This window comes from Vidua chalybeata, chromosome 5, assembly GCF_026979565.1.
Source record: "Vidua chalybeata isolate OUT-0048 chromosome 5, bVidCha1 merged haplotype, whole genome shotgun sequence".
NCBI lineage: Eukaryota > Metazoa > Chordata > Aves > Passeriformes > Viduidae > Vidua > Vidua chalybeata.
The window spans coordinates 5,453,830-5,468,957 of record NC_071534.1 but is presented as its reverse complement, the minus strand read 5'-3'; the positions used below and the strand labels follow the sequence as shown (position 1 = coordinate 5,468,957).

The 15,128-nt window shown below is 40.0% G+C and overlaps 1 protein-coding gene across 8 annotated transcripts in view; it reads left to right on the top strand.

Moving 5' to 3' along the window:
- The first annotated feature begins 9,551 nt into the window (after window positions 1-9,551).
- CCDC91 (coiled-coil domain containing 91) overlaps window positions 9,552-15,128 on the top strand; it is a 113,197-nt gene continuing 107,620 nt past the window's right edge. For 5 of the 8 annotated variants that reach the window (XM_053943988.1, XM_053943989.1, XM_053943981.1 and 2 more), the window contains exon 1: window positions 9,552-9,728. The gene's annotated coding sequence lies outside the window, so the exon portion shown is untranslated. Of the gene's footprint in view, window positions 9,778-9,799; window positions 9,829-9,865; window positions 10,001-15,128 lie in introns of those variants that run through there. The other 3 variants (XM_053943985.1, XM_053943983.1, XM_053943982.1) reach the window with 3 other exon arrangements.

Below are 15,128 nucleotides of genomic sequence, written 5' to 3'. Positions count from 1 at the left end.
TGGGATATCACACCTTGCTCCATAAATAGGTGTACAAGCTATGTAGAAGAACATTACTAACGATGAACTTTAAAAAGTACAGGCACTTTTATGAGCCTCAGTTGGGTTTATCCCTGCAGCATCTATGGAATGTGAAGGGTTAGGTGGAGGCAAGCCCTACAGCCTGTGAGGTCAATCTCACATGAGACACACATGCAAGTGTCATTTATGTGCTTACAGAGCTCGCCAACACTTGCTGACTTCAGAAAGTATGTGCACAAACCCATGGGCAAGACTGAACAGCCACTTTGCAAACTGAAGTTTGTTCACAGAAATACAAACACTTTTTGCAATCTGATTCTAATTAACAATAGAGTCATTCATTCATTCTCTAACAAATGAGCAGAAATCCCCTTCCTTTAGCAATACACAGACATTTGATAGTAATTGAGTATTTGAGGTGATTATGTTACAAGATCTGATTCTCTTGTATTTAAGACTCAAGTCTTGTTTCCATCCCAGCCATAGGCCACAAAACCACTATTTGCTGGATTATTTGCTTTGGGGCATTGGAAGAAGAAATCTTCCATACACAGCTGCAAAGAAAGCAGTGTTTTGACACAATGAAGAGAACTTCAGAGTTGTCCTAATACTTAGCTCATAATCTACAGAACAGAAAAGTACCTGCTGAGAGTCAGCAGCTAGTACAGTCCTTTCTTATGGTCTGAGATCTCTCCCACATGAAATTTCCCAGTGATTCCATTGATCCCAACTAATAAAACCAGATCTGTGAGGAAGCATCCCTCAAGCTGCTGGCAATACCCAGCTGCTAGTAAGCACTTGCAGCTATAAAGCTATTGCCACTTAAAAAAAAAAAAAAAAAAAAAAAAACAACAAAACAAACCAAACAAACTAAACCAAACCAAAATCAAAGAAAAAACCCTGCTGACCATTAAGCAAGTATTTTAATTACAAAAGAAAAAGTAAAATGTCTGCTACAGTAGAAACTAAGATTCCTGCCACAAGAGTCTACTGTTGGCTTATGTTCAATTTGTTGTCCACCAGAACTCCCAGGTCTTTTCTAGCACAACTGCTTCTCCAAGACTCTTGTTTAAATAATGAAATCTTTGAGTTTGGAAATATATTTTTGTTTTCTTCACTCATGCAAAAAATATACTGGTGTGATATTCCATTATAACATGCTAATAAATAATGTTATTTCTAATGTACATCGTACACTAAAATGTGGATCAATGGATTAAGGTCAAAATTCTCCCGAGTAATTTTGCAAGCATTCATCTAATTTTTTTTAACATGTGAACACATTTCTTAATACATATTTTCAAAACCAGAGATGTTTCCATTACTTTAAAGGTTTAATAATCTTTTGTGCAACTGAAAAATGCAAATTTTGTTTATATGCATAAGTTGTCTTACAAATATCTTGCAAGTAAACTGAGAGATTGTAACATTTCAGGCCATGCCAGGTGTTCAATACTTTCTCATAAATTCTTGATTGCCCAAAGTAATTCTATGCAACTAATATGGCCCATGGCAGAGGGTTTGGAAAGAAATGATCTTTAAGGTCCCTTCCAACCCAAACCATTCAATGATTCTATGATCTTAATGGGTACAAAACCACAAAACATTGGGACCCAACTTTCTGGTGTCAGGAATTTATCTGCAGGGTTCCCAATAGGAATATTCCTTTGCTCATTGTGAAATTAAAATTTTGGTTCATGAAAACCACCAGCAGTAGTGGCCATCACAGTTTGCTCACTGAAATATCTCACCAGAAAGCCAACAATCCATTTTTTAATTGCTTGTTTTGGTAAAAATAATTGCCAAGCATTTGAAGTACCACTGGCAGATCATGAGTAGAGGTTAATTTCTAATGTTAAAATGGCATCTTTTGAGGATTAGATGCAAGAATCTTGGTTTATAGCATAGCAAATAATTTACTTTTTCTTTTGTAATTAAAATACTTGCTAAATGGTTAACAGGGTTTTATCTTGGATGGGGTTTTTTTGAAGAGGCAATATCTTGATAATTGCATCAACAGAAGATTTTCCCCTGAAAAAAAAGAGTTGCTAGCACTTAGAACCTGCTTAGCAATTTCTGGCTTTGCCCAAATAACTTTTTTTAAAAAATAATCATTAAGGGTGGTTACATTTTCCCTGTGTTACAATGTCATTTATGAGTATCAAAAGTCTCCAATGTTACTTGTAATTCTTTGCTTGACGGGAGGTTTCTCTGATACTCTTGCACATTAGCAAACATTTACCTATTTTCAATAAAAATATCTAGTCAAACCATCTTTTTATGGTCTTAATTAAACTTTTGCATAGCAGCTTAACTACTTGGAAGTGTTTCAAATGGAAAAACAAACTCTAGTATATGAATGAATAATCAGGATCAGAATACTAATCACCTATTTGCTTGACAGTTATTACTATGATGTTATCCCCCCAAAAAGGACCACGTGGTTAATCATTCTCCCTAAAATTTAGTGTGAAGAGATGGCAAAACATGTCTTCATTCAGGAAAGAGAAGTGGAACAGAAATACGTGTTCCTTTTAGCTCTGTAATTTCAAGCTCGATCTTTGACTATATGTAGGCACGGGTATGACATTCCTGGCGGTGCAATGGCCCGGCACTGTCGGATTACTGCTGGAGAAAGGAATGGTCAGTCCCCTCTGACTGCCAGTGGAAGGAATGCCATTCCCTGGCTTAGAGCTGTCCAACAGTGATGGCTGCAGCCACTGCTGCTGACAAAGTCCAGGTCTCACAAAAAGGTGCACGCTTACAAGGAGAACTAATTGAGGGTTCTTTCCTTCCAGAACCTTTCTGGCTGTTTGCCCAAGTCTGTCTCAAACATAACAAATTCATAGGTGGTTACAAATAACTCCGGGATTGCACTCAGATGCTCAGTCTGAAGATTTTTAGGTCTTACCACAAGCTATTTTTAACAGTGGATATTAAGACACTCATAAGGAATTACATGCTAATATGCTGAACAATCTGAGGCAGTACCCGGTTCCAGCAAGTTTGGTCTGAGAGGATTCCAGGACTGAATAATGTGGCACTGCATCTGATTCAACTACTATACTAGAGTCATGCTTTGCACAGTAGGACACACAATTCCAAGCAGCTGTTCCAAAACAATAATATTTGTCCTTCTTTGGGACTCCAGTTTGTTCCCTGAGTAACTGGAATAGTTGCTTATGCAAGTTCTCTGTAATATTTTACACCCACCTTTTTAGCTGTTGGATCATTTACCTGACATTTCTGAGATTCTAGAAATTCTGAGATTCAGCTCTGGGTTTCCATAGCTTGGAGAAAACTGTGCCAGTTCCTGCTTAAGGGAAGTTCAGGATGGACCGCATGACTTCCTAGATTACCTAATGTCCATTTCAAGTCATTACTATTAACAGCAAACTTATTATTATAAATTTTCTCAGTAATTTTAACAAAATAATAATAAACAACCAAAATTCCTATGATAAAGCTCTATCTTTCAAATATAGGTACTCTGAGTAGAGGTACTAAAAGTAAGGAAGTGGCATGATTTAACTCTCTTGTTACTTGAGTTAGTCTCCACAAAACCACGTTGATGGGATAAATCCAGTAGTGGTGCAAAGAATGTCATTTTCTTTTCAAGTATTTATTAAAAATTAAAATAAATGCAGAAGAACAACAACACAGCAAAAACTTAAAATAAGACCAAAAGCTTTAGGAAAACTTTTGGTCTGTTGAATTTCTCTGCTACTGGACATTAACCCACAACATATGCTTAACTTCATGTATTTTGGCAACATTGTGGAGAAGATACTGATGATATAAATAAATTTGTGTTTCAATCCAATCCATAGAAGTCTTGAATACTGAAGCTCTAAGAAAGTCAAGGGTGAAAATAGAATTGTTTACAAAAGGCAATACTTTTGTCCTCCGAAATGATTTCTTCCGGGTAAAGTTTGGAGTTCTTACCCTCGGTGTTGAGAGAATTTATGGACCTTGTTTGTCCACTCTTTCAAACACCCACAAAATACATGAATATTAGCTGCCAGTTGAAGAATCCAGCCCTACTTCTTGTTGGTGAGGTCTGGCTGCGGTCTGGCTGACTTTAAGTGCCCGAAGTATGTTCATAATGGCTTTAAAAATAACTACTTGGACATTTCCCTCCCAGCTAAACCATTCTCCAAGCACTTGTGCAGTTTTCCATGATTAACTAGGTGACCTCTTTGTGCCATATGGTTTACTCTGGAATTTCTGTAAACTCAAATATTTATTTCTTTTGACATTAAATAAGGGAAGCTAAAATACTGTATGAAAATACTACCTGAAGTAAGAGCACCGTTCATAATTGTTCTTACAGATGTAAGCAAAAACTGGTTTAAAAAGAATTGTGCTTGTGCACCAAAAATCTGTCTCAAACCTTTTAACATGATTTCAAAAAGATGTCTCCAGTGTAACATTGCTGCTTATACAAATGCTCTTAACATATAAATCAATTACACCAGGAAAAAAAAGGTAGCTGAAAAATAGATCACTGATTACAAATTCAAAAGTATTTCCACAGGATTTAAAAAACAGCAGGATCCAATATTTAAAACAAAAACACCCAACCCTGAAAAAAATCCAAGCCACCTAGTACAGTGTTTATTTAGATGCACAAAAGCTGTGATAATTACAGAAGATCAGTTAGGCAGATACTACTAATTGACTGCAGGGACAGGACTGCATGACTCAAGATGGCAGGTACAGTACAACATGTTACCAGAATGACTCTTGGTGAAGCTGCAGAAACCTTGGCATTTCTGCCAATAAACAGATTCTAGAAATGGTGAAAAAAAAAAAAAGCAAACAAACAAAAACCAACACTTTAGAATGTGGCCTCTGGGTTCTGCTACTGTCATCTAAGAGAAGATACATATTTTAATAGGTAGAGGAGAAACATTACTCTATAGTGGTTTTGGTTTTACAGCAAGAGCTTTAACTGCCTACTTTTAGTAAATCTTGAAAGGAAATGACAGTGATTTCCATACTATGTTTTTTTCTATAAAACCCTAAAAGGCAAACAAGTATAGTATGCCTTGACTGTGGGGTTTTTTAGCAAGTAGAAAAGGGTGGCAGACTTTTGCTAAGCTGGATTGTGGTCTAGCAGCAAATACACTTTTTCCTTTATTGCCAATTGTGAGGTCTGAAGTAGGTGAGTACCTCAGTAGGGTAAAAATCAGAGGTTTAAATTGAAACAGATTAAATTATCCTACACATGATGACTACTTGCATAGTTAATACAGCATTTTCTTCTCTTGCCCTTTCAAGCTGACTGGACATTGCTCCTAATAGTGACCACAGGAATGAGGGAGGATGTTGGTTCTTGTTGTGGAAATGGCAGTTTGGCAAAAAGATGAACTTGGTTCATTCTTCCCTGCTGATCACTAAACAGTGGATAATAAAGACTTCAGATTCCCTAAGGCTTGGCTGTATTTGAAAGAAAAAAAAAAATAGTGTCTACCTTTCATACAAAGAATCTCACTGTCCCACGACCCATTGTCTCCATCTGCTTCAGTGTAAGAAAAGTAAATACTTCATTTTGTTGTGTTCTATCACCAACTTCCCTCAGTATGGAAGTCAGCACTGTAGGTTAATGATGGCATTTAATTGTGGTAAATCAATCCATATCTATTTAAAAAATCATGCTTGTTTAGCAGTTTTGCTTATTTCTCTACTAGGATTTTAAAAAAGCCTCCAGACCAACAGCATTACAAACATTGTTTCCTTTGGAAGACCCACAAATATGACTGGCTTCATAATGCTCAAAAAATGCTTAAATGAAGGGGGGTATCACCCACCTATTTATAACCACCCAGTGTTACCATGTAAGGCTGAATGAATTTAAAAAAAAAAGTCCCAGAACTGACAGGAATCTCTATAAACTTTGCTCTCTAGGAGACAAAACAATAACATTCAGCCCAAATTAAGATGTTTTTTGGTCTTAGATTGGTTCAAACTATTTTGGGTGCAATTATACTCATCCTTCTGTTTTTCAGTATTATGAAAAGTCTTTTTCATATTCCATAAAGCTTTAGAGAGAAACACAGTTTAAAGCTGAGTGCAGCTAAAAAGCATAAACTATCAACCTTTTGCTATTTACTACATGCAACCTTAAGCCAAAATACAAGCCCCCCATACAGCTTCTTCTTCCTGATTCCTTCTAAAAGCTGTAGCAGTGTATAATTTGCAATGTGTTTCCTCCTCTTGCGTTTTTCTCTACTTGCTGAATTTGCACTTATTAAATTGTCCTCTTCAAGGAATGAGTCTGAGACAATTTTTCTTGTTTCCGTTTTGCTTCTTTGCCCTTCAATTTCCCAAAATACAGAGGCTGTCGAGAATCAATACTGCTTTGGAAAAAAATGCCAACGATTTGTACTGACAGTCTGACCAAACTGGGGTATTCAGTGAAATGCAGTGCAGGACAGTAATAAAGTTTTGGCTCTATTTCCTCAGGGCTTGCTACAACAAGAAATACTCCTAAAATATGAGGAGCATTATCCAGTGATAGTTTCAAAGTGAGCTTATGGGTGCCTTGAGACAGGTCAGATGAAGCAAAAATTGAAGTAGATTGACCAAGAGCAGCTTTTTTCAAGAACTACTGTGTGGCAAATCAGTAGGGAAGAGAGGAAGACTGTTACCAAAACAAAACCCCATCAGACCCCAAGGAAACCAAAAATACAAATTACACCAACAAAAAACCCCAAAAATACAAAAATTATAGCCCTAAAAAAACCCAATAAACAAGTAAACAAAAAATCCCAGCCACAGATAGAGGTCTGTGTTACAAAGATCTAAATTGTGTGGAAGAGATGTTGAAATGGATTTTTGGACAAGCTAAATATAATCATACACAAAAAAAACTTAATATTTGAATTCTATTTTGGAACAGTCCTAGTATACTAGGCACACTTTCCTCTTGCGCTCCTGGTATATAAATTAAGGATAGAAGACACAAAATTAATGCAGTCACTTCAGGGGAAAATCAAAACAAAAGTGCTTTCATTTTTCTCATCTACCAAATTCTGACATGGAAAAAAAGAGAATTCTGATATTGGCCAATATAAGAGATTGAGTAAACTCAGGAATAGTAATAATAACAATAACAACAACAACAACAATAATAATAATAATATTAATAATAAAAATTGTAACAAGGAATACATTTACTTCTACTAAATTTCAAAGTGGAGAAAATAAGCTAATTAGAGGAGTCTACATTTTGAGAGGACATTTTTCTTTAGAAAAGAAGAAAAGTGTAAAGTTATGTGTATTAAATACTAATTTTCACAACCCAAAAGACACAGCTGTGCTTTAAAGACACAGTGAAATTGTAGTTATCTAATTTGGCTTAGTAAGAGCTACTTTTTCTTGGCTTTTTGCCTAGAATATATTTATTCCTTCTGCAAAAAACAGTATAGCAAATTCTAAAACAGAAAAGTAACATGCTACAGAGATGCAATACAAGAACACATTGATGATAAATGTAATATACTTATGGATTACTGCCTTCAGTAATCCAAAACTACATTAATCTGTACAAAGAGAAAAATATCTTGATAGTAAACAGAAGTGAAATCTTCAATTTATTGACAAAACAGGAGCAGGCACTCCAGATCACAGAGCAGGTTTGAACACCACCCTGGAAAGAACCTCCAGAAGTCCTGAGGATCTAAACATTCACTTTTAGCATTACAGAAACCAACCAAATAACGACTGACTAAAACTTTATAAAGCCTATGGAATGTACCAACATTAATATAGAATATTGAGAAGGTGCTTTTAGGGAGTCTTTTTCCCCTTTACATACAAGAAGAAATTCTACCATCTGACTGACTGATATAATGGTCTTTAGCTGGGATAACACTGCAGTAGAAGACTAACTCATGCAGAAAACAAGCCCTTAATTGCTGTTTTTATCTGCTGAGTATGAATGTTTCAGAAAATTCTATCAAAATGTCAAATTTTATAGTGCTCAGCACATAGGCACAAACTTTTTTTTTTTCCCATGGTATATCTTAGAAGAAGACTGATAAAGTTGCATGCTATTTACCACTCCAAAAAAAAAATGTCCTATAGCTACCTTTGGGAACACTGCAGACAGGTATAATGGGACACAAAACCCACACCATAATATCTCTTCATTTTTAATAATATTTTGGTGAGGCCCTGGCACAGGTTGCCAGGAGAAGCTGTGGCTGCCCCGTCCCTGGAAATGTCCAAGGCCAGGTTGGACAGGGCTTGGAGCAGTCTGGGCTAGTGGAAAGGTGTCCCTGCCCATGGTGGGGGTGGACCTGGATGAGCTTTCAGGTCCCTTGCAAGCCAAATCAGTCTGTAATTCTGTGATCTTATGTTTCTTCACGTAGTATGGAACAGGAAACTGCTGCAAGGTACTGCTCCAGCGGCATAATGTTACATCTTTTTCATTCTATGACTTTTAATGTACTGTTCATTAAGTATCTTTCTACTAGATACTGACAGAGTTCTGTTCACAAAAGAGGTTCGGTAGTGAAATTAACCAGTTGTTTTCCCAGTTCATCACAATGAATTCACAGCTCAGCTGCTTGCCCTTACTTTGGGCTCTTTATGCCATGTCCTCTCAGAATGGCACAAAGGCTTATCTCCTCCTGCCCAGCCCAGGGCTGGTGTGATCCTCACTGTCCTGATTCATTTCCATGCTTCTCAGTATAAGAAAGACAAGGAGCTACTGGAGAAGGGCCACAAAGGTGATGAGTGTGGAGCAGGTCTCTGATGAGGAGAGACTGCGGGAGCTGGGGCTGTTTATTCTGGAGAGGAGAGGACTGAGAGGGGACCTCATTAATGCAGGTAAGTATCTCAAAGGAGTGCCAAGAGCAGAGACCAAACTCTTTCCAGTGGTACCCATTGACAGTATGAGGAGCAAAGGCCATAAACTAAAACACGAGAAGCTTCATTTTAACATGAGGAAGAACTTCTTCCCGTTGAGGATGGCAGAGCACTGGAAGTTGCCCAGGGAGGGTGTGGATACTCCCTCTCTGGAGACATCCAAACCCACCTCTGTGCCACCTGCTCTACGTGACCCTGTCCTGGCAGAGAGGTTGGACTGGATGATCTCCAGAGGTCCCTTCCAACCCTCAGGATCCCGTGATTCTGGGATGACACTGAAGAGACGCCGCTGGTGCTCTGCCACGCACCGAGCCCACGGTCGGGCTGGGTGAGCAAACACGGACCGGGAACCAAAGGGCAAGGGGCAGAGGCTCCGTCGAGGACCGGGGGTGATGCCAGCGGTGACTCCAGCCGTGATTCCAGCCGTGCTTCCAGCAGCTACCCGGCAGCAGCAGCGACGGGCGGGGGCGGCCCCGAGCCCGGCCGGGATGAGCAGCAGCGCCCGGCGCTGCGGGGGCTGTTCCCCACTTTAGGAGCTGCCTAAACACAAACAGAGCAGTCTAGAAAGTTTACAGGATAAATAATGTTTATTCTCTAAAGGGCGCACAGTGGGGCTTGCCACAAGCCACGCTCAGGTGTTAATAACTTGCAATCTTTTATAGAGCAAAACTCACATGGACCCGCCTATCTAATCCACGCTCTCCGCCTACCTAATGCATATTTATCCGGTGATGCAATCTTACGCAATGCTTCAAACACAAGGTTGTTTCCTTCATTAAGCAACTCGTATTGTAGAAGTTATCTGACACCATCAGTTGCGTTTACACAAGGTGAGACAACCCAGCCTGGGGACAGACAATTCAGCTCGGAGGCATCAAGGTGACCTCGGCCGCGAGGAGCGGGGGGGGGAGCGGCCGGATCCACATCCGGGTGAGGCCGCGCCGCCGGGGAGCGGGGACGGGTCGGGGCAGGCCGGCCGGAGCGGGCGCTAGTCCCGGCTGGGTCACAGCCCTGCCAGGCCCAGGTCACAGCCCTGCCAGGCCCTGGTCACAGCCCTGCCAGGCCCGGGTCACAGCCAGGAGCTGCGCTGGCCGAGCAGGAGGTAGAGCCCGGCCGGAGCGTGGCTGCGGGGATGGGCGCTTCGAGGTCCACCTGCCGCCATTCTCCTGCCTCCAACTACTTGCAGCTCCATCTCTTTTCTCCTGCCTCCACCTGCTTCCACCTGCCTTCACTTGCCCTCACCTGTCTCCTCCTGCCTTTTCCTGCATTTTCCTGCCTTTTGCTGCCTTTTTTTCCTACTTGAACCTGCCTTCTCCTTCCTTCATCTGCCCCCTCAGCTGCCTGCCCTGCCCGAGCCCTCCCTGTGCCGCAGCGCTGACAGCCGCGTGTGGCGCTGGTGATGCCCTTAATGATGGGGCACAAGGGTCGCTACAAAAGGGGATTTTAGAATTAGTTCAGAGGAGCAGCAGGGGCTTGCTTCCCTGCGCCACATTCCTTCTCTGCACCAGAAAATTGGTGTCTCTATCAACAGGAGAACCCTTGGAGTAGGTCTCTAGCCCAGAGGTTTGGAAATCCTGGCTATGAGTTCTTTGCTCTTATGCCTCCAAAGCCAAACTGTACATGGCCAAGTTTTCAAATGCTGTCCAGAATCTTTTAGTTGTGAAATATCCTGTGTGATTTTTCAGAGGTGCGTGGGCACCTAGTATCTGTTACTATAAATGGAGTTAGGTGTTGAAGTATTCCTGAAAATCTCTCTGAATCTTCAGTTATCTAAACCACTTTATGTAAATCTGATCTTCAAAGACTTTAGGAGTTTTGAGGCTTCTGGTCTGTGTAACAGGGCTGATTGTGTCGTCTTGATACCTCAGCGCCCGAGCCCACCCTTCTGCTCTGGGATATTGTCACAATGAGCTCTGCCTGCAGCTTTGGTTCTTGTCACGAGACTCTCGTTTATCTCATAAGCAGTTTTTCTTTTCTGTCTTAGCAATTCTTTTTGCCTATCAATTGCACGCCGTGAACGCATCTTTTGCCACCTTACAGCAGCGTTTTAGTGGAACTTTGGGTAGGGTTTGTTACAGTGCTTGAACACCTGTTTCATTAGGCCTGCCTAATAGTTTTTGTTCTCAGCACTTCCTGGCTGTTTGCCTTTCTGTTCTTCAGATTTTGCTCTTCCACATATATTTTTTGAATATATGACCATGATCTGAGCACCTCCACATCCACAGCTTGACTGTCTAAAGTAAATGTTGATGCAAGTGTTGTAATTACTTCCTTGTTTTTCCTTCAGGGACTATCAGTTTCTCACTCCCTAACACTGGAAACAGACTGCTGACCATCCTCAAACACAGACTGCAGGGCAGACAGTGTCTGTTGAGTGCAGTAGTGATCCTCATGCTGGTAGGATCTGAAAGAAGAAAATCACAGTAGAGTTCAAACAGGTGATGTTTGGAAGCTCAATGAAGGATAGATAATCCCAGTGCCTTTTTTCAGAGCCTCTTAAAGAGATTTTTAAGCATCTTTTGAAAGGAAGACAATTAAATACAGGAGATAAGTTTATGTGCTCTGTACCTCAATGTGTCTGTGTGAATTGTTCCACCAATAACACTTTCTTGCTGTTAGTCTGGGACATTGAAGCTGAGATGGTGTTTTACTGTAGCTCAGCTGAGGGGATGGGTGGGTCATGTGCACACCAGATTGAGACAATTGACATTAAAATAGGGTCTGTCGCCTTTGGATTTGTTTTCATCCAAATCTTTCTCTGACCATTGCTATAGTTAAGTTTAAGGCTTCCTACCAGTTTGATTCTACCTGGAATGGTTGAAAACTGAGCATACCAGGTGACACATTTGCTTCTGTCGTGTTCACACAAAAACCTCCATGAGGATTTGGAGACACGGTGATCAGACCATGCCTCACTAGAACTCCCAGTGCAGTTTTAGTTCTTTTGCAATTGATTAGGAGCTCCTTGACTGTTTTCTGCATGTCTTTGAAAACAACCATGGGCTGTTGGGCCAGCTCCTTCACATTTATTTCCAAGTGACACAGCTACTGCCAGAGCTTGGTGAAGAGTATCTGCTGTCTAGGCACTGTTAGCTGCTTCCGTGGTGTCAGGCTGATGACAACCACACAGATTTAGAGATGCCAAAATGCAGTTATGCTATGAAGCATATTTCTGCTCCAGAGGAAGAATTGGATCGCAATCTTAAGGGCAATAACTCCCCAGATGTTTACGGAACTGCTGAGACAGATGCCTAAGCGTGGTGTCTCTCTGAGGCCTTGGCTGGGTTCCTACTGAAAACCCAGCTTCCAGGAAAGCTTGCAACACCAAACAGGGAAAGGTTTGTGGTATGATGGAAACACACCTTCTGTGAGTCCTTAAATGAAAAGTTCACAGTGCCTTCCTGCCCATGTTCAGGTACACGAGGCGGGATTTGTGTGTGCAGGGCCCGATATCCTCACGTGTGGTGTAGTCTGCTGCTGTCCATCTGTGCAGTGCTTCATGCTCAGGTGCCCTTTCAGGGAAGTTCTTTCTGCTCAAGGAAAACTAATTTGCTTATAATAATGAAAGAGAAAAAATTCTTGTTAAACCAGTTTTGATACTCAGAATTTTTCAGCTGCGTTATTTTGTTTGTTTGCTTGCTTGTTGCTTGCAGTTTGTGTAGGGCTTTCCCCTCAGTACACTCCAAGTCTCAGGCTACAGACTCTTTAAATTTTAAGTTATGTGGAATAAATCTACCTTTAAGTGCAGTGTAAGTGGCAGATCATCTAAAAAGTGTTTCAAGGTGACTTTCAGGCACTGTATTTTTACATCTGTTACGTTTCATTACTTTGTTACTTTGATGTTTGTAAATGTAAGAATGCATCAGAAATTCAAAGTGCAGGACTTGTTTTTCTTTTTTCTACCTCATACTTCTAAAGACTTAAGATTTATGTGGGCATAATCCCTGCTGGTGTTAGTAAAAATAAATACCTTAAATTTGAAGGTTGGATTTATCTTTTCTGATAAGTCCTCTTGTAACCCTAATCTTCCCTCATCACTTTGCATCCTTTAAGCAAAGGGATCTGCTCTCTAGACCTGAGTCTCCAGAAGTAGTACTATTTTTACATATAAAAATTAAGTGATTTGTAATTTTCTTAATGTAGAACTGTATTATCTAAAATTTCTTGGCGTACAGTGGGATTTGCATTACTTTGTCCTGAAACGTTGGGATTGACTAATGTGAAGAATTTTGCTTTTCTGACATAGCAGGCATTTTTTCCTTTTCATTGTTCAGTTGGCAGATTTATTTTAGGTGTGACTGAAATGAATTCTGGGGGTTCTGTCCACTCTTTCAATTAAACCATTAAAATGTAAATTCCATTCTAGGGAGTGGTTGGAGAAACAGAATTACGTACCCATAAATTTCTTTCTAAGTAATCACAGAGGACTTTCTGAATTAAGAAAAAAGTTAATTAAATTTTATTACTTACACATACAAGAGGCAATGGATGTTCCTCAAGAGGTTTTCAGGGATGTAATTTTTACAGAGTTTTTCTGCAGTTTCCCATCAGATTTATGTGACATCTGTGTCTGCCTTAAGTTTGTTGGCGTTCATGAGGCTAAAATTTCCTGTGATCACCTTGCTAGTAAATTTTCCCATCCTTTGAATAACAGCTAGAGGAATGAGTGTAATATTTATAAAGTCATTTTGGATCCTCAGAAAGAGAAATATTATATAATTTCTATATACCTATATAATGCCCATAAGAGAAAAGCCGGTTTTTCTATTTGTCATTGGAATGATAAAAATGCATTCATTTAAATGTCTGTCAGTGAAGAATTTGGAAATGGATTTAGCTTAAAAATATGTCTTGTGTTATATTTGCAAAAGTTCTAAGTTTTAATTTTAAGAAAATCAAACATGTCTAAACTATAGTGCTGATTTAGTACAAAAAAAAAACTAAGAAAGACCTAAATCTCAAGCAGTTTGTAGAACTCGGAGGTCTTTAAAAACCTTCCACTCAGTGAAAATGATATAGGGCTAAATCCTGATTTTTAGGGCTCCCATGAACAACTGTGGTAAGTTTTAGAATATAGAGTTTTCACCTATTGAGCATTTTCCTTGATTAAAGAACCAAATTTGAACTTCTTTAGCTGATAACATATGGCATCATAATACTCAGATATTAATACTCAAATATTCAATATGCAAGTCTTCACTTGCAGTGAAACATAAGTCAGGTTCAGACCCTTTCTTCCAAAGAAAGGGTCTGACCCATTCAGACCCATTCTTCCATAGACTCCAGGAATATTCCTCTCATTTTAGTGCAATCCTGGAAAAGATGGCAAATTTCTGTTTTTATCAACACATAAATTGATTTTAGGTGCCTGTGCAAGAGTAGTGATTGGAGTTGTTTCCTTTCAGAAAAAGTAATTAAAATATTTAATGCTGATAGCAGAGATGGTACCAAATCGAGACTTTTGCTTCTCTTCATCTTCTGGATTATAAGGCTGTAGCAGATCAACCAGAGCAATCTCTGCTGGAGGGTAGGTTGCTTGTAGGAATACAATTGGAAGCTGGCACTAAGGGCTGACAGAATTTAAAACTTGATATCTTTGTAAATGATGGATTTAGGGTGTGCAAGCACATTTTGAAGTGCAAAACATCCAAACTCAAATTATTCCAGTGTGAAAAGTAGTAATTTCAAGGCTGTAGCCTTGGATCTGTTACTGGAGGTGTTGCTTTTCCTTCAACAAAGGACTTAAAAAGGGATTTAATGTGCTGTGTTATTTATAGAAAAGCAGTTCACAGGGGCATTGCTATCAGTGTTTGAGCGTGCTGGCTGATTGGGTTTCATTTTTGTACATGCTGGAGTATTGCACTCTGGCTATGAACCATTGCATTCATGAGAGCTCTCAGCACGGCCACACCAAGGCACTGCATCTTTTGATCTGAGCAGAAGATGAAAAATTCACAAATGGCAATCATCTCTCTCAAGTGACAACGAGCGTGAATGAAAATGGAGTGGAAATTCCATACTTCAGTACAGCTATGATAGAAGGCATGTCCTTTGAGGAGCAGCCAAGGACTTTGGGATTGTCCAGTTTGGAGAGAGGGAGGCTGAGGGGTGCCCTTCATGAGGGTGGCCAGGCAGGGCAGAGGCTTCTAGGTCGGTGGTCGGTGCCCCAGGCGTGCCATGTCTCGGAGGCACTTGGACAATGCCCCTCCTCATGTGCTCTGACTTCTGGT